Consider the following 16,186-nt stretch of genomic DNA (forward strand, 5'->3'; position numbering starts at 1 on the left):
AAACGTCCCCAACAACTAATACTTACTTACGACATCGGATGGCGGGCAGACTTTGTCCGCCCGCCATCCTCACGCTAAAAAGGGTGGGGGTCCCGTGGGGACAATTAATTAGGATGATGCGCCCGGCACAGTGGTGGGCGCATCCTGTTTTTTTTACATTCTGGTTGGCGGTGCCGAAAGCAATGCTAAAAATACATGTTGTGCTGCTTTTCCAAGCACAACATGATGGGCCCCGCACGGAGCCTGTCACGTTTTGCTTTGAAAGGCAGGGGGGGTACCATAGCATAGGTAGGCACCCTCCATGGGGGCCCCCAAGCATACTCTGCAATGTCTGCATGCCGTTCCGTGGCGGACGGCAATGCCGCCACGCAAAGGCATTCCAAAATGCAGATTATATGGCTGGTGGTGTGTTCAGAGAGACACCACCGCCATATTGAACCCTTTTCCGCCTGGTCGACATATGGGGGCATCTGACTCTTTTCTACAGGGATGGCGGGGGGTTTGCCCCTGTGGTGTCGGCGGTGAATATCCCCGGCCCGGCGGGGGCAATACGCCCGCCAACCAAATGGGGCCCTAAGTCTCAATAGTACAGTATGGATGTATGACGTTACAACGCATGCTATTACAACGCATACCTTTACAACGCATTTTTTACAACGCTAGTTCTATTACTACGCATTACTTTACAACGAATTCTGTTACAACGCCAAACCTATTACAATACTGAAAAGTGCTGTTACAACGAAGTATATTACAACGCAAACCATTACAACGCGATTTTTTTTTTAAAATTAAAAGTACAATAAAATCTGGCACGGGATGCAGGGAAATTAGGGGTTTTAGGGTGGGGAAGTGTATTAAAACGTGGAGAAGAACTGTACGTAAATCGACCAAAATGCAGTAACAAATTAATACTCGGGTATTAAAATTAATACTCGAGTATTAAAATCAATGCTCAAAATTCCCCATAAAAATCCGTTTTAAGACATTTGTAAGTTTTTAAATAATAATGAAAAAATAAATTACAGTACATACACATTTTTAACATGAAAAGATCGCAAACTAAGTAAACTAACGAAAACATAACACACATACACACAGGCGCCATTTTAACCATCTCACTTATAAAACTTGTCCTACCACAGTTTCTATGTAAACAATACCAAAAGACATGTTCCAAAATGGATGCCAAAACGGGGCAAATGAATGAAAACAAAATTTCTTTAAAAGCATTTTTAAAATATCATTTTCCACAGTAAAACAAAGCATTAAAAAAAACACAACGAACGCAGTTTTTAAAAAAATTAATAGTGACACACAGTAAAACTTATAAATACAAGTGAGACACCATTTTGCACTCAGTTGATTATCAACTAGCAGAGAGAGCAGACGTAATAAGCTGACCCTCTGTCACCTGCACTGCGACCTCCTCAGAGAGAGCACGGAATTCACAACAGAGCAAGTACTAGTAAGTTATTAATATATATGTAAACGATAGTTTTTAGAAAAATATATTTTCTTAAACCACAAAAAATATTTTTTCACTTAATAATAAAAACTTAAGAAATGAACTGTTTGCAATATATTATCAATAAAATAAAACTCAAATTTAAAACAAGTAATTTATTTTCCTCAACCAGAAAATCGGAAGATTTTTACATTGCACAGCAGCTGAACCTATTTGGACATCCCCACCACGTAAACGACTGACAAACTCAATTGTTTAGGTAAATGTTATTTTTGTGGCATGGTTTTACTTGTAAAATTTATTTATTAAAATTTCATAAAGTCATGTATGCCAATGGTGTTTTTTTCTAATACTCAATCACACCGCATAAAAATCAAAATTGTCTTTTTATAACCAACGTTGACAAAGGAACAATTTTTTTTTTTTTTTTTCTCCAACAGTGAACATCTTTTCACAAAAACCTTTTAACCTCCAGCAAACATCAGTATAAAGGCACGATAACAAAATACCTACTAGAAAAGGTATGTTTTCTTTCCCATTTTATTATAACGATACATTAGAAATCCTTTCTTTTGCAATTATTCCTCCTGTATCGTACCTAATTTGAAAACTAATGGATAGTTTTGAGAAACAATATTCAATTTCTTCTGTAGGAAAGAGCACCATCAGTGATATTTTTGTGTAGGGTAGGGGTACATATCTATATTTCTACTACAGTAATGTGTTTTAATTAGGACAGTATCATGTAGTACTAGTTATATTGTATGTCTGTTTAATTTTAAAAAAACTCAAGTACTACATTTCTACCCACCGTTAATTATCTTTTTTTCGCCTTTTTTCCAGAACAGAAAAGATTTTTTTTCTCACAACTAAAAATTTGAGCCAACAAAGAAAAACATCCTCTACCACCTCATCCACAAAAGCAAATTCTCAAAAACAAGGTATTTTTTTACAGCACGGATTCTTTACCTTCAAAATATTTGACTAACTATCACATAGCTAAATTTCAAAGAAATAATCAATGTAATTATGATTACATTTTCAAATTTTAGATTTATATTTCATGTCTAAAGAATGTATTTTTCATTACGGAAATAGTTATGTGCAGCAACTTATATCACATGTGCAATTTTTGTGGAATAATTTTACTAAACACATTTATCACCATCGTTCTGTTTTCAAAGTTTATTCATTTTTCACTTTTCCAGACATTTATTTATCCATTCCCCAACAAATCACCTCAAAAGTGTCTACACAAACCGACTCAGCAATACCACTGAACAGGAGTCTGCCAGAAAACCAATTCGGAAAAAAAGGTAATTTAGACAAACATTGTAAGTTGCAACAACTTTTAAAATGTACCATGCTGTAGTGGTAACAATTTACTTTTCCAAAATCTGGAAGGTGCAGCAGTTGGGTAAGTGTTGGATAGTGTAGGGGTATTAATTTACTATTCTAACTCCAGGGGGTGCAACAGTAGCGTAAGTGTTGGATAGTGTAGGGGTATTAATTTACTATTCTAACTCCAGGAAGGTGCAGCAGTAGGGTAAGTGTTGGATAGTGTAGGTGTATTAATTTACTATTCTAACTCCAGGAAGGTGCATCAGTAAGGAAAGTGTTGGATAGTGTAGGGGTAACAATTTACTATTCTAACTCCAGGAAGGTGCTGCAGTAGGGAAAGTTTTGGATAGTGTAGGGGTAACAATTTACTATTCTAACTCCAGGAAGGTGCATCAGTAGGGAAAGTTTTGGATAGTGTAGGGGTAACAATTTACTATTCTAACTTCAGGAAGGTGCATCAGTAGGGAAAGTGTGGGATAGTGTAGGGGTATCAATTTACTATTCTAACTCCAGGAAGGTGCTGCAGTAGGGAAAGTGTTGGATAGTGTAGGGGTATCAATTTACTATTCTAACTTCAGGAAGGTGCATCAGTAGGGAATGTGTTGGATAGTGTAGGGGTAACAATTTACTATTCTATCTCCAGGAAGGTGCTGCAGTAGGGAATGTGTTGGATAGTGTAGGGGTAACAATTTACTATTCTAACTCCAGGAAGGTGCATCAGTAGGGAAAGTGTGGGATAGTGTAGGGGTATCAATTTACTATTCTAACTCCAGGAAGGTGCATCAGTAGGGAAAGTGTGGGACAGTGTAGGGGTATCAATTTACTATTCTAACTCCAGGAAGGTGCTGCAGTAGGGAAAGTGTGGGATAGTGTAGGGGTATCAATTTACTATTATAACTTCAGGAAGGTGCTGCAGTAGGGAAAGTGTTGGATAGTGTAGGGGTATCAATTTACTATTCTAACTCCAGGAAGGTGCATCAGTAGGGAAAGTGTTGGATAGTGTAGGGGTATCAATTTACTATTCTAACTCCAGGAAGGTGCATCAGTAGGGAAAGTGTTGGATAGTGTAGGATTAACAATTTACTATTCTTACTCCAGGAAGGTGCATCAGTAGGGAAAGTGTGGGATAGTGTAGGGGTATCAATTTTCTATTCTAACTCCAGGAAGGTGCATCAGTAGGGTAAGTGTTGGATAGTGTAGGGGTATCAATTTACTATTCTAACTCCAGGAAGGTGCATCAGTAGGGAAAGTGTGTGATGGTGTAGGGGTATTAATTTACTAATCTAACTCCAGGAAGGTGCATCAGTAGGGAAAGTGTTGGATAGTGTAGGGGTATCAATTTACTATTCTAACTCCAGGAAGGTGCATCAGTAGGGAAAGTGTTGGATAGTGTAGGAGTAACAATTTACTATTCTAACTCCAGGAAGGTGCATCAGTAGGGAAAGTGTTGGATAGTGTAGGAGTAACAATTTACTATTCTAACTCCAGGAAGGTGCATCAGTAGGGAAAGTGTTGGATAGTGTAGGAGTAACAATTTACTATTCTAACTCCAGGAAGGTGCATCAGTAGGGAAAGTGTTGGATAGTGTAGGAGTAACAATTTACTATTCTAACTCCAGGAAGGTGCATCAGTAGGGAAAGTGTGGGATAGTGTAGGGGTATCAATTTACTATTCTAACTCCAGGAAGGTGCTGCAGTAGGGAAAGTGTTGGATAGTGTAGGGGTATTAATTTACTATTCTAACTCCAGGAAGGTGCATCAGTAGGGAAAGTGTTGGATAGTGTAGGGGTATCAATTTTCTATTCTAACTCCAGGAAGGTGCATCAGTAGGGTAAGTGTTGGATAGTGTAGGGGTAACAATTTACTATTCTAACTCCAGGAAGGTGCATCAGTAGGGAAAGTGTGTGATGGTGTAGGGGTATTAATTTACTATTCTAACTCCAGGAAGGTGCATCAGTAGGGAAAGTGTTGGATAGTGTAGGGGTATCAATTTACTATTCTAACTCCAGGAAGGTGCATCAGTAGGGAAAGTGTTGGATAGTGTAGGGGTATCAATTTACTATTATAACTCCAGGAAGGTGCATCAGTAGGGTAAGTGTTGGATAGTGTAGGGGTAACAATTTACTATTCTAACTCCAGGAAGGTGCATCAGTAGGGAAAGTGTGGGATAGTGTAGGGGTATCAATTTACTATTCTAACTCCAGGAAGGTGCAGCAGTAGGGTAAGTGTTGGATAGTGTAGGTGTATTAATTTACTATTCTAACTCCATGAAGGTGCTGCAGTAGGGAAAGTGTGGGATAGTGTAGGGGTATTAATTTAATATTCTAACTCCATGAAGGAGCTGCAGTGGTGAAAGTGTTGGATAGTGTAGGGGTATTAATTTACTATTCTAACTCCAGGAAGGTGCATCAGTAGGGAAAGTGTTGGATAGTGTAGGGGTATCAATTTACTATTCTAACTCCAGGAAGGTGCAGCAGTAGGGTAAGTGTTGGATAGTGTAGGGATAACAATGTGCTATTCTTACTCCATGAAGATGCATCAGTAGGCAAAATAAAGGATTGAGTACATGTTATGTTTTGTTTACAAATATTAATAAATATCAAGCTAAATGTTTTATCTTTTCTCCTTTTTTCAGATAATGTCTAGCCTTGGAGCAGCCAACTTCGTTAAATCCAGGAAGGGCAAAAATCTGTTAAACCATGGTGGATACATATATAGTAAGGAAAGAATAAGTTTAACTAGAAATCATTGGAGGTGCGTGCAATACTACACTACCCATTGCAGTGGCAGAGCGGTTACTGTTGATAATTTGGTTGTGAAAACCACAGAACATAACCACTCTGCCTCTGCAATGGATGTAGAAATCAGAGAGACAATTAATGAGATGAAAGCTATTGCAAGCACCTCCAATGATTCTACAGGATCCATTTTAAGGGAGGTTGCACAGCATGTCCCTAGTCATGTTGCTAGCAACATGCCTATAATACCCAATTTGAGAAGAATTATTCAGAGACAAAAGCAGGCAAGTAATATTCAATTGTCTACACCACATACATTCTCTGACATTATAATTCCTCATGATCTTTCTATTTCTTTTTCTGATGAACCTTTCCTTCTGCATGACAACGAAAACCCTCAGAAACGTATTTTAATTTTTAGTACCCCCCGTAACCTTGCTAAGTTAGAAAGTAGTGAAATTTGGATGATGGATGGGACGTTTAAAAGTACACCCCATCCTTTCACTCAAATTTACACTATACATGCTAAGATTAACAATAGTGTAATTCCCTTAGTGTATAGTTTGCTACCTGATAAGACTTCTGCAACATACACTGAACTTTTATCAGTGATTAAAAGCAAAACATCTGCAAGTCCTCGAAAAATAATAATCGATTTCGAATTGAGCATGATCAATGTGATCACCAAAACGTACACGGATACCCAAATTCAGGGATGTTTTTTCCATTTTTCGCAGGCATTTTGGCGTAAACTACAAAAAACATCCCTAGTTGCAGAATATTCTCGGGATAGCAAATTACAGTTTGAACTAAAAAAATTAACTGCACTTTGTTTTGTTCCTCCCGAAAGTGTGGACGAGTACTACACTGCAATTATAGAATCTGTTTATTATACGAGTAATGAGGAAAAATTGGCACCCATTCTAAATTATTTTGAGGACACATGGATTGGACACCTAAGCAGATCGGGTCGCAGGAGGAAGCCACGATTCCATGTGGAGTGGTGGAACTGCTACACGAGTTGTTTAGAGGGAGAGGCCAAAACAAACAATGCCATTGAGGGGTGGCATAACTCCTTCAATCATACAATTGGAAAACCACATCCGAACTTCTACTCATTTTTGGAAACTTTGAAGAAGGAGCAAAGTTTCCAAGAAATGAGATTAGCACAAACACTCGCAGGTAGTCTAAACCCACGAGTAACAGTCAAAACAAGGGAAATGTCTGAGAGACTATTGGCAATTCTACAACAGTTTTCGTTGTGTGTGGCTATTGACTACCTCGAAAATCTTTCTAACATTCTTTCTTTTTAAAACAATGAATTTGCTTACTTTCCTGCTTTGCTAAAAATTATAGTAATTACAATGATTCAATTGGCATACAAAGATTTTTTTTAAAAAATTTTTTTCAAATTAATAAGTCGGGTTTTTTCCATTTTTTCAAACAAATCTTCATTTCATCAAAACTAAACCAATGTTGAAAAATTTTACTGTTCCATAGTATTCGAAACATTTAACATTATCGGTACGCCATTTTTCAAATTATCGAAAAAATCCAATTTAAATTCCGTCAAAACCAATCACCAAAACTCAATCCGAACTATAAAATAGAAATTAAACCATATTCCTTAATACACATTGCAGCTGAATTGTCATTTGTATTTCAAAATAAGATTTACAAAATATTAAAGTACGCACAATTTTTTTACCAAGAAATGAAGATCGACAGTACATCTTTATCTTCGGAAACAAAGAAATCAACTGTCTAAACCGTAACTTTTTATTTAGAAAGAGTTACATACTTTTTTAAAATAACTAACTTACTTTCAGCGACCCGACATAGGCATGTATTAATGACATTAATGTGGACATGTTTAACAACTTTTAAAACATCTATTAGTTTTCCAGCAACCTCCCCTTATTCTTTCCTTACTATATATGTATCCCTTAAAAAGGTTTAATCTATAATATCAACAGAAAATATTTCCTACCTGGACGCAGATCAGCTTCCTGCTGCTTCCTCCTCCGATGCTCTGCAAAATGGCGTATTACGTCGACGCTCACGTCCTTACGTCATCGCGTGCTTCTCTATTTATGGCGGACTACTTTTTTACATTCAACTGTAATTAAATGTTAATATATGTAAATAAAATATTTATATTTTGTTTAAAAAATAAAACTTACTTTGAAAAATTAATTTTAAAATATGTTTAATTTTTTCATGTTTTTTAAATCAAATAAAATAGTGAAATAAATATTTGTTTCCTATCTTTATTTTTAATTAAGTTTTTAAATCTCCAATATTGTAATTTAATAACTGTAAAATTACTTAATATGTTCCTTACCTTGGCTCTATTGCCTTTTCCTTTCAAAACTTCCTCTTACTTCACTTTCTGTACCTTCTTTTCTTGTTCCGCGGGCTGTATATGCTAAGGCTGCCAAAATAAATAAAGGACAAACACGCTCATAGACTTCAATGGAAAACCGTGGGAAATAAATTCAAAAAGTAAGTTATAATTGTTATTTCTGATTTCTAAATTTTAAAAATTGTTAAATTGGTATAATTATTACTGTAAATATTTTTTAATGTTGATATTAATATTTTAAATATATTATTAATTTATTTATATAATAAATTAATCAAAAATACACTTCCATTTATTTATAAAAGGACACTTTCTTTTAAACATATAAATACTCTTGTCTTTTCATATGTGATAAAAATACTCTAGTATTTAAAAATAGGTACTCAATCATTTTTCTATATATTTAAATATTATATACTCTTTAATGTTTAAGAAAATTTATTTTTAAGTAGATAAATACTCAACATTTAAACTAAGTTTTTATTAAGTATCTATTTTTTATATTTTAAAACACTAAACTAAATGTTCAAGTATTAAATTTTAAAAAATCAAGTATTAATCATTTCTACATAATAAAATACACATGCATTAATATTTTGATTATCTACTCACTTTTTTGAAACTACTATAGAAACTAAAAATACTAAACTATTATTTTATCACCAAACAAACCAAACTTTTCTACCAGGCACAATACTCAAGTATTATTATTTTTATAAACTACTCACTTTTTTCAAATAAATATTGCATTTTTTAAAAAATTTTTAATACTCAAGTATTTATTTTACTGCTAACCAACCAAACTTTTCTACCAGAAAAAATACACAAGTAATAATTTTTTTATTAACTACTGCCCTTTTTTTAATTAGAATTGCTATATTAAAAAAAAAAAAAAAATACTCAAGTATTAATTTTAATGCTACCCAACTAATAAAATTTAGATAAATATTTTGCAAAAAAAAATGCGTTGTAATAGTATATGCGTTGTAAAAGTACTTGCGTTGTAAACACATGCATTGTAAATACATGCGTTGTAAAAGCATTACCACCAAATGCGTTGTAAAGGTATATGCGTTGTAAAGGTACTTACCATATAATGGAACGCGTTGTAAAAGCATGCGTTGTAAAAGTTTTAGCGTTGTAAAAAATGCGTTGTAATAGCACAGCGTTGTAAAAGTTGCGTTGTAAAGGTAGTTCCCCGTACAGTATACATATACATACAGTACACCCTTGCAGTGAGTGTACTGTCAAGTTCAACAATAGTTAAGGATTATGAATCTAACTTACCACCGCACGCCACTGGTGCTGCCACCCCCCCTTCCGCTCCGTTGCTATCTGCAGCAACTGCTGCATGCTCGCCCTCCGCGTCGCCTTCGTTGGCCCCGGCAATGGTGGTCGGTAGTGCGCCTAGAAAACATTACACATTTATTAGGCGTCATATACACCTCCCCCCTATTGATCAGTAGCAAGGTTTAAAAATGAGTTAATACTAACATACATCACTAGTACAAATCAGGTAGTAGTAGAGTAGACACTAATAGTTATATATGGTCATTGTAGCCTTTGCTTAATTAGCCCGAGCCATGCTACCATTTTACCTTTGTGTCTTTTATTTTTGCACATGTGACGTTACCTTGCAGCTTCTTGTATAAGACACCTTTGAGCCCACATGACCTGCCTCACACTGCTACTGTCTAGTCTACGCACTGCGTACAAGCGGTCAACAAAAACATTAACAAGCCACTTTTTTAGGAAGTACTGGTGTACTGTTAGTCCATATTGCTTATCCATAAATGCTACACTTTTTTGGCACGGCTGAGAAATGCTTGCATGTTGCAATATACTAATGCACACCATTTCATTTTTCGCATTACAGACGGAAGATTCCCTTCTATGAACCAGAGCTTTGCAGAGCTTCTGAATGATGCAACAACTACCAGTACTAGGTTCTCCTAAGGTGAGGGGTCACTTCACTCACATCTTCATTTATAAATTTATATAAACTAAATTCCTAGGGGATGGTGGTGCTGCCTTCCACCACTGTTCAGTTATTGTTAGATCTGGGGGTCTCTAGTTGGCAGGGTAGGTACCACTGTCCAAGTAGGGACCCTTGCTTCTAGTCAGGGAAAGGGGGATACACTGTTAAGATAACCCCTGCTCACCCTCTAGGTAGCTTGGCCTGAGCAGTCTAGGCTATCAAAGGCAATGTGTAAAGTATTTGTACCAACACTCACAGTAACACAGTGAAAACACCACAGATTTACTCCACACCAGTTTTAGAAAAATAATGTATCTTTACTAAAAACTTCACAAGACCAAATATTACAGACAAACCAACATATAATTCAAAAAGGTTACTTTAAGGATAGTTCAAGAGTTTGCAGAAAGTACTCCAGGATGTCAAAGTCAGTGTCCTGCACAATGCGACTCTCAATGCACAAAATGCGACACTTTCGTGCCCAACAGTACCTGTAGTTGCGATAAGGTTCCCAAAAGCTGTAACAAGGAAGATGGCAAAGGCGATGCGATGCTCCTGAGATCCTGGGGAGGCTTTGCAGCAGCCCTGCTTCACGCAGCAGAGGTGGATGCGCCGGCTCGGATCTGTAGGGGGAGGATGCGATACCTTTGGCTTTCGTTGCGTAGGTTTCTTAGGGGGAAGCTTCACGCACAGGTTCGATGCGACACTCTTCGATGTGGTGCGATGCGTGGCGCAGCGTTGCCTTCCGGCGCCGCAACTCTCGATGCGCCACGGAACGGGACTCTGCGTCGACGCACGCAGCGATTGGAGACTTTTCACGCACCGGCAGTGGTGCGGCCCGCAAACTGGTTCTGCGACAACCCTCGCAATGGCAGGAAGCTTCACGCTTCGGGACGATGCTCGACGCACTCGGCGATGCGGAGACCCTGCGTGTTGCGATGGTGCCGCGATGAAATTTTCCACGCACTCTCGTCTTGCGACACGCAATCGGATGATGCGCTGGGTACCAGTCACTCTTGTTCACGCTTCTGCTTCCCAGCTCCCTCAACACAGCAAAACGACCTCCTGAAGCCCCAAGACTGGGCAAGCACTCCAAGGCAGGTCAGAACTCTCTCAGCAGAGTTCCAGGGGAGCTGGTGGTGAAGTCCTTTTGTTCCTGGGACTTCTTAACAGGGAGCCAGCTCTTCTCAGGCCCTTGGAGATCAGAATCAAAAGAAGGGGACACAGCAAAGTCCTTCCCCTCTCCTTGGCAGCAAAGCAAAACAGCAAGCAGGCAGTCTTCTCCTCTTCAGTTTCTTCCAGCTTTCTCCTTGGCAGAGGTTTCTTCTTAGTTCCAAAGTGATCTAAAGTTTTAGGTGTCTGGGGTCCTCTTCTTATACCCCTCCAAGTCTTTGTCTCTTGTGTTTCAGTGGGGGGATTCCCCTGCTCAAACCGGTTCCTGGGTGTGCTCTGCTCTGGAGCACCTGGTTCCTTTCAGAGTGAGGGGCAGGGTCGTTAGACGCTCAGCAGGAGGTGGAGCCTTCTTTGTGCCAGCAGAGGCAGAGTCCTCAGCCTGGCCAGCAGGGGGTGGAGCCAGCTTTGTGTTTGTCAGGGGCAGCCCTATTCAGACCCAGGGACTACTCCTCCCACCCATCTAAAGCAGATCTCCCTATTCACCCTGCTGCTGACTCATCCAGGCTCCTGGAGCCACCTAGCACATCACCTGACACCAGTCAGCCAACCAGCACACAGGCACACAGGAAGGTTAAACAGGAGAATAGCTACTTTCTAAAAAGTGCTATTCTCACACAGTGAATTTAAAAACCATCTTGCTAAAAAGATGTATAATTAAATTCTGAACACAGAGATACCAAACTTGGATTTTCTATCTTGCCCTTATGGGAAGATAGGCATGTAAACAGCCTTCCCCATTCTATCCTATGGGCAAGATAGCCTCTCAGCAGTGAAAAACGAAAATGGCTGTAATTCACTACCAGGGCATGTTACACACCTCAGTACATGCCCTACCTTTCAGATACACTGCACCCAGCCCAGGGGGGTACCTAGGGCCACCATAGGGATGCCTGACATGTACAGAAAGGGAAGGATAAGGCCTGGTCAGTGGGTGCACTGGCCAGGTCGACATGGCAGTCCTGGACTGCACATAGGCACTGCAAGCAGGCCTAAGACATCATTTTAGCGCTACTCCTGTGGGTGGCACAATCAGTGCTGCAGCCCACTAGTAGCATTTGAATTACCAGCCCTGGCACACGCAGTGCACTTTACTAGGGGCTAACAGGTGAAACAAATATCCCAATCATGGATAACCAATCAATACAACAATTTACCAAGGGAGCACTTGCACTTTGACACTGATCAGCAGTGGCAAAGTGCCCAAAGCATCTAAACCAGCAAAAACGAAATCCAGCATAGCATCAAAAATACAGGAGGTAGAGGCAAAAAGTCAGGGGTAACCACGCCAAAGATGCCAGGTCTAACACGTGTCCCCTCCAGCTGAAAGTGGGGAGAACTACCCACCCTCTTGGGAGTTCTCATCGCTAAGGCGGAAAAACCTGGACAGACCATCAGCGTTGGCGTGTTCTGTACCGGGGCGGTGTTCCACCGTAAAGTCCATCCCCTGTAGGGAAATGGACCACCTCAACAGCTTAGGATTCTCACCCCTCATCTGCATCAACCATCTGAGGGGCCTGTGGTCCGTCTGAACCCGGAAGTGAGTCCCAAACAAGTAGGGTCTCAGCTTCTTCAGCGCCCAGACCACAGCAAAAGCTTCCCTTTCAATCGCACTCCACCTCTGTTCCCTGGGAAGTAGCCTCCTACTAATGAAAGCTACCGGTTGGTCCAAGTCCTCATCATTTAGTTGTGAGAGCACCGCTCCCACTCCATGCTCAGAAGCGTCTGTCTGCACTATGAATTCCTTGGAGAAGTCAGGCGCCTTGAGTACAGGTGCTGTACACATGGCCTCCTTCAGGGCATCAAAAGCTTCTTGGCAGGCACTGGTCCAAATCACTTTCTTCGGTAACTTCTTGGAAGTTAGTTCTGTCAAGGGAGCCACAATGGTGCCATACCCCTTGACAAAACGGCGATAGTACCCGGTGAGTCCTAAGAAGGCTCTCACCGCTGTCTGGGTTTTGGGGGGTTCCCAAGCCCGGATGGTATCTATCTTGGCTTGTAGGGGCGCCACCTGGCCGCTTCCTACCTGGTGTCCCAAATACACCACCGAACCCTGCCCTATCTGGCACTTACTGGCCTTGATAGTGAGGCCTGCACTATGCAGAGCCTTCAACACTGCGCAGAGGTGTTGCAAGTGTTCTTCCCAAGTGGAGCTGAACACAGCAATGTCATCCAGATATGCGGCGCTGAATTGCTCCAGCCCGGACAGTACCTGGTTGACCAGTCTCTGGAATGTGGCAGGGGCGTTTTTCAACCCAAAGGGCATGACACGGAACTGGAAGTGCCCCTCTGGCGTTGAAAACGCAGACCTCTCCTTGGCCCCATCAGTTAAGGCAATCTGCCAGTACCCAGAAGTTAAATCAAACGTACTGAGGTAGTTGGCAGCTCCCAACCGATCCACGAGCTCATCAGCTCTGGGGATGGGGTGTGCGTCAGTCTTCGTGACAGCATTGAGCCCACGGTAGTCCACACAAAACCTAAGTTCTGGAGTGGCACCTGGTGCAGCAGCTTTCGGTACAAGTACCACTGGGCTAGCCCAGGGGCTGCTGGAGGGCTCAATCACCCCTAGCTCCAACATCTTAGAAACCTCCTTCTTGATGCTGGCCCTGACCTTGTCAGCCACCCGGTAAAACTTCTGTTTCACAGGCATGCTATCTCCCGTGTCCACGTCATGGACACACCAGTTGGTGATACCGGGGGTCAGGGAGAACAGAGATGCAAACTGACCCAACACATGGCGACAGTCCCTCTGCTGTTCTGGGGTCAGGGTGGGCGAGAGGACCACTCCATCCACTGACCCATCTTGCTCCTTAGCTGCCAGGAGGTCAGGAAGAGGATCGCTATCCTCCTCCATCCCTGCATCTGTAGCCAGTAGCATTGTTATTTCAGACCTCTCAAAATGGGGTTTGAGGCGGTTCACGTGTAGGACCCTCATGGGGTTCCTGGGAGATCGCAAGTTGACCAGGTAGGTCACCTCACTCTTGCGCTCCACCACCTCATATGGCCCAGTCCACTTGTCCTGGAGCGCGCAAGGCTCCACTGGCGCCATCACCCACACCATCTGCCCAGGTTGAAATTCCATCAGAGTGGTATGCTGGTCATACCACCTCTTCATCTCATCCTGGCTGGCTTCCAGGTTCGCCTGAGCGAGGGCCCGGAAGCGCTGTGTCTGGTTGCGGATGGCCAGCACATAGCTGAACACATCCTGAGGGGTTTTCCCCGGGGATTTCTCCCAACCCTCCTTCACCAGACTGAGAGGTCCTCTAACAGGGTGCCCGTACAAAAGCTCAAAGGGACTGAACCCTAGAGACTTTTGTGGTACCTCCCTGTAGGCAAATAATAGGCATGGCAAAAAGACGTCCCACTTCCGTCTCATGGGCTCTGTCAGCCCCATGATCATGCCTTTCAGGGTCCGGTTGAACCTTTCAACCAACCCATTTCCTTGAGGGTGGTAAGGAGTGGTGAACTTATAGGTTACCCCACACTCCTCCCACAGAGACTTCATATACCTGGAGATGAAGTTGGTACCCCGGTCAGATACCACCTCTTTGGGGAAACCCACACGGGAAAAGATCCCCATCAACGCACGGCCCACCACCGGGGCTGTGGTTGTCCTGAGAGGGATAGCCTCCGGGTACCGGGTGGCATGATCCACCAGGACCAGGATGAACCTGTTGCCTAAGGCGGTCCTGGGGTCCAGTGGCCCCACAATATCTATTCCCACCCGCTCGAAAGGGGTGCTCACTACCGGGAAAGGCTGGAGAGGGCCTTTGCATTTTCCTCCAGCCTTGCCACTTGCCTGGCAAGTCTGGCATGATTTACAAAAGGAAGCGACGTCCGTCTTCATCCCGGGCCAGTAAAAGTGGGTGGCAAGCCTTTGTCGGGTCTTGTCCTGCCCGAGATGTCCTGCAAGCGGCACGTCGTGAGCCAGACCCAGTAGGAAGTCTCTGAACCCTGCAGGTACCACCAGGGTACTTGATCCACTGGGCTCAGCAAACCTAGGCTCGCTGTACAACAAGTCATTCTCCCAGTAGAGAAAAAAGTTCTTCGGATCAGCACCTGCTGCCTGGTCTGCAGCCTGGTGCCGCAGACCTTCAAGAGTAGGGCATGTCTTCTGCGCACGGCAGAACTCCTCTCTGGAGGGACCACCCTCTTGCTGCCAATGGGTCAGCTCAGGTATGTCTCCCAGCTCAGCGACCTGTTCCCCTGTAGGCTCCAGGGCATCCCCCGTAGGTTCTGCTCCTTCCTGGACCGTGGGAACAGCGGGGGTGGACGCACCACGCCCCCTGCCCTTCCTCTTTCTGGCAGGGACCTGGGCCACTGTTTCAGGCTCCAGGTCTGCTTCACAACCCTGTCTGGCTGCCAGGGACCGGGTGGTCACACAGACCCACTCAGGCAAACCCAACATCTCCAAATGAGCCTGGCGTTCCACCTCCTTCCACGGGGAACTCTCCAGGTCATTACCTAGCAGACAGTCTACTGGCATGGATGGACTCACAACAACTTTGAGAGGACCTGAGACCCCCCCCCACTCAAAGGGAACATGTGCTACCTTGCAAAGGCGCACAGAGTTGTCAGCGGACACTACTGGGTGAAGTACGTCTGGAATGATCAGCTCCTCAGGGACCCACTGACACCTGACCGTAGTCACACTGGCTCCAGTGTCCCTGAGAGCCTCCACCCTCCTCCCATTGATGGTCACCCACTGCCTGTACTTCTTAGTGTTATCAGGGACAGGGGTTTCCTGGACCATCTCTGTGTCTCCTAAAGAGACAAGGGACATAACTGCTAAACCCTCCAAATCACTAGAAATTAAATCCCCCCCAAAAGCTACACTAGCTATACCCGGTGTTGGAGCACCAGTGGGTGCCTGGGATTTCTGGGGACACACAGGAGACTTGTGACCCAATTCCTGACAGTGATAACACTTAATGGGACCCTTGTTATCCGGCCTGCCCTTAGGGGGCCAGGTTGGTTTGGGTTTGGACTTGGGGGGCTGGGACTGGTTACCCTGGGAACTATTTTGGGGCCCTTGTGAGAACTCCTTTTGGTTACCCTTGTCCCCCCCACTCTTCTGCTGGGGACCCTGCCCACCTTTGGCAACGGTACCCACAATTCCTCTGTGGA

General features: G+C 42.6%; 1 long non-coding RNA gene across 1 annotated transcript; it reads left to right on the forward strand.

Annotated features, from left to right (window-relative positions):
- Positions 1 to 1,916: 1,916 nt before the first annotated feature.
- LOC146853854 (uncharacterized) lies at positions 1,917 to 5,825 on the forward strand. The gene is made up of 4 exons (XR_014980724.1): positions 1,917 to 1,989; positions 2,312 to 2,409; positions 2,677 to 2,784; positions 5,444 to 5,825. It is a non-coding gene; the product is annotated as an uncharacterized LOC146853854 (long non-coding RNA).
- The last annotated feature ends 10,361 nt before the right edge of the window (positions 5,826 to 16,186 follow it).

This window comes from Triturus cristatus, chromosome 4_1, assembly GCF_964204655.1.
Source record: "Triturus cristatus chromosome 4_1, aTriCri1.1, whole genome shotgun sequence".
NCBI lineage: Eukaryota > Metazoa > Chordata > Amphibia > Caudata > Salamandridae > Triturus > Triturus cristatus.